Below are 4,506 nucleotides of genomic sequence, written 5' to 3' on the forward strand. Positions count from 1 at the left end.
GATTTCAGACTACCTAACAGATCAAAACGAAAATTTCTGTTCCGACACTGACAATGTTGAGTGTTTATGGAAAAAGTTCAAGGCAATCGTAAAATGCATTTTAGACAGGTACGTGCCGAGCAAAACTGTGAGGGACGGGAAAAACCCACCGTGGTACAACAACAAAGTTAGGAAACTACTGCGAAAGCAAAGAGAGCTTCACTCCAAGTTTAAACGCAGCCAAAACCTCTCAGACAAACAGAAGCTAAACGATGTCAAAGTTAGCGTAAGGAGGGCTATGCGTGAAGCGTTCAGTGAATTCGAAAGTAAAATACTAGGTACCGACTTGACAGAAAATCCTAGGAAGTTCTGGTCTTACGTTAAATCAGTAAGTGGCTCGAAACATCATGTCCAGACACTCCGGGATGATGATGGCATTGAAACAGAGGATGACAAGCGTAAAGCTGAAATACTAAACACCTTTTTCCAAAGCTGTTTCACAGAGGAAGACCGCACTGCAGTTCCTTCTCTAAATCCTCGCACCAACGAAAAAATGGCTGACATTGAAATAAGTGTCCAAGGAATAGAAAAGCAACTGGAATCACTCAACAGAGGAAAGTCCACTGGACCTGACGGGATACCAATTCGATTCTACACAGAGTACGCGAAAGAACTTGCCCCCCTTCTAACAGCCGTGTACCGCAAGTCTCTAGAGGAACAGAAGGTTCCAAATGATTGGAAAAGAGCACAGGTAGTCCCAGTCTTCAAGAAGGGTCGTCGAGCAGATGCGCAAAACTATAGACCTATCTCTCTGACGTCGATCTGTTGTAGAATTTTAGAACATGTCTTTTGCTCGAGAATCATGTCGTTTTTGGAAACTCAGAATCTACTATGTAGGAATCAACATGGATTCCGGAAACAGCGATCGTGTGAAACCCAACTCGCTTTATTTGTTCATGAGACCCAGAAAATATTAGATACAGGCTCCCAGGTAGATGCCATTTTCCTTGACTTCCGGAAGGCGTTCGATACAGTTCCGCACTGTCGCCTGATAAACAAAGTAAGAGCCTACGGAATATCAGACCAGCTGTGTGGCTGGATTGAAGAGTTTTTAGCAAACAGAACACAGCATGTTGTTCTCAATGGAGAGACATCTACAGACGTTAAAGTAACCTCTGGCGTGCCACAGGGGAGTGTTATGGGACCATTGCTTTTCACAATATATATAAATGACCTAGTAGATAGTGTCGGAAGTTCCATGCGGCTTTTCGCGGATGATGCTGTAGTATACAGAGAAGTTGCAGCATTAGAAAATTGTAGCGAAATGCAGGAAGATCTGCAGCGGATAGGCACTTGGTGCAGGGAGTGGCAACTGACCCTTAACATAGACAAATGTAATGTATTGCGAATACATAGAAAGAAGGATCCTTTATTGTATGATTATATGATAGCGGAACAAACACTGGTAGCAGTTACTTCTGTAAAATATCTGGGAGTATGCGTGCGGAACGATTTGAAGTGGAATGATCATATAAAATTAATTGTTGGTAAGGCGGGTACCAGGTTGAGATTCATTGGGAGAGTCCTTAGAAAATGTAGTCCATCAACAAAGGAGGTGGCTTACAAAACACTCGTTCGACCTATACTTGAGTATTGCTCATCAGTGTGGGATCCGTACCAGATCGGGTTGACGGAGGAGATAGAGAAGATCCAAAGAAGAGCGGCGCGTTTCGTCACAGGGTTATTTGGTAACCGTGATAGCGTTACGGAGATGTTTAACAAACTCAAGTGGCAGACTCTGCAAGAGAGGCACTCTGCATCGCGGTGTAGCTTGCTCGCCAGGTTTCGAGAGGGTGCGTTTCTGGATGAGGTATCGAATATATTGCTTCCCCCTACTTATACCTCCCGAGGAGATCACAAATGTAAAATTAGAGAGATTAGAGCGCGCACAGAGGCTTTCAGACAGTCGTTCTTCCCGCGAACCATACGCGACTGGAACAGGAAAGGGAGATAATGACAGTGGCACGTAAAGTGCCCTCCGCCACACACCGTTGGGTGGCTTGCGGAGTATAAATGTAGATGTAGATGTAGCATGAGAATAAAATGAATGCCGTGGGGAGGGGATGGCGCACAGGTGTGTGTTAGACAGGGGCAGGTGGGGACTGAGACCTGTAGGATTGTGGGATGCGAGCATGTGTTGTAAGGCAGTCCCCATGTAGAAAAGTTGGTATTGGGGGGGGGGGGGGGGGTGTTAAACAGCCATGAAGTTGAGCATGTTGTGCTCAGAAGCATGTACACAACTCTGCTCTCAGCCACACTGTAATTAATGGTGGCCATTCGTGTGGGTGGACATCTAGTTGGTGGTCATACACACATGAAAGGCTGTGCAACAGTTACAGCAGAGCTGGTGTATGATATGACTGTTTTCACAAGTGACTATGCCTGTGACAGAATAGCAGTATGTTCTTTTGGCATGTCCGAAAGAACAGACACCATTTTGATCTTGCAGCCACAGTGAATCAGGACGCAAAGCAATTAAAGACATTAGCTGCCAGTGGGCAATGGTTTATATGAATGCGGCAGGTTGAAAATTTGTGCCGGTCTGGGATTCGAACCTGGGTTTCCTGCTAAGTAGGAAGTTGCACTGACCAATGTTCCATCAGGGCAAAGTGGTCACCACAGCTGCCTCCCATCAGACACAAATTCGCAGCTTATAATTCACACTAGTGATGTAGTGCCCTTGCTCATTAGCCACATCACTTGTGGCATCTTGCTGATTCCAGTAAGAGTTTAAGCTTAACGGGCATCTGTGCTGAAGAAATCATTGTCTGTCATCACCTTAATTATATGTATGTGGTGTCTGTTCTTTCAGACAGGAATCGGTAAGATGCCACGATTAATGAAGCTTATGAACAGGGGCACTACATCAGTAGTGTGCATTATAAGGTGGGAATTTGGGTCTGGCAGGAGACACACTAGGGTTGTCCATGCAGTTGTGATGACCACTGTGTTGGGGTGGTGTAGTAAGCAGGAGACCCGGGTTCAAATAATGGTCCAGCACAAATTTTCAACTTGCCCCATTGATATAAACCAGTGCCCACTAGCAGCTAATATATTTAATTCCTTTGTCTCTAGAACAGAATATTCCTGTGCTGCGAGTGGAACAGGACGTTTTGAATGGTTGCATACGACACATCTTGCATCTGAGTCTTCCACAGGCCTATGACTCATGTGGCAAGGAATTTGGAGTAGTTGTGATGAAAGGGTAGACTTAAGTATTTTGTAGATTGGTTGGGCAGCAGAACACCTCTTTGGTTGGGGAAGGGAGGGGACAATTATGGGTAGGAATTTCCTTGTGTGTGGGCATGACAGTAAGTGGCTGAGACCATGGCAAAGGGATACGGTTAGGTGCCACATTTGTATTCCATGCACTTGTTGCTAGCCCCTCCCAAATGTCAGCTGGTTTTCCGTCCAGCCTCTTCTCGCCCTTCCCACCTCATTTCACACTTCGCCCGCTCTTCCCAATACAGCCTCTTTCCATAGGTCTAGCTACAGTGTTGGTACAAGTAATCAATCAGGACAGTTGAGCTGTACAGGTGTACATATGAATATGTGTACAGTGTACTTGTTGTCTCTGAATAAGGACATTGTTCAAAAGCGTTGCAATATTTTCAGACATGTGTATGTGCCTGTCAATTACTCAGCACTACAGCTATATGGTGAGCTGTTATCTTTACCTATGGATGACCATACTGTTGGCTGCATGCGGCCTGCCAGTGATCTGATGGCAGCCATCTCTCACCTTTCATTCTTGTAATTTATTTTTTTACTCATCTGTCATTCCCTCTCCAAAATGATGGGATAGTCCATATTAAATTCAATGAAGCAAATCTGCTGAATTTCTATTGTTGTGTCAATGAGAACAATGTTATAAGTATTGGTAGATAATGCCTTAAAATGTGCCAGCCTCTTTGGATCAACGTATATATGGGAATGAACTTTTTCATAAGGAACATTAAGAAATCAAAAAAGTAGGAACTGCTTGATGAATGACAATTTACAGTCAATTTTGAGCTTGTCTGTCACAAAAATTGAGCCAAACGTAAAGGTAGTTGTGAAATCAATGGAATGTCTTGTTTCAAATTAAATTGTGTAAATGATGTTTGTGTAAAAATACATTGCTGTAATTATATTCATTAAATGAAACGAGTGATGTGAAATATATGTTTGCTGCCTTTACATAGTCATAGTGAGAGGTTTATATCCTGCAGTATTAGAAAGTCTGTACACACCTGCCTTTAACCCATCTATTGTTTATATTTCACCAAGGACCTTCCATGACCAAAATCTTTCTTATTTCATTTTGTGATATTTTCACACTCAGTCTGTTGCTGCTCAGAAATAACATGGCAAATCAGAACTCATATTGTTTATTTACTTGCATGTTTGAATGTAATATTGAAAGTAAACTACAGATCAACTTGTAGCAGTAGTTTCCATGGATTACAAATGGTCTTGTCTTTAATA

The sequence above is a fragment of the Schistocerca cancellata genome, chromosome 1, assembly GCF_023864275.1.
Source record: "Schistocerca cancellata isolate TAMUIC-IGC-003103 chromosome 1, iqSchCanc2.1, whole genome shotgun sequence".
Classification (NCBI taxonomy): Eukaryota; Metazoa; Arthropoda; class Insecta; order Orthoptera; family Acrididae; genus Schistocerca; species Schistocerca cancellata.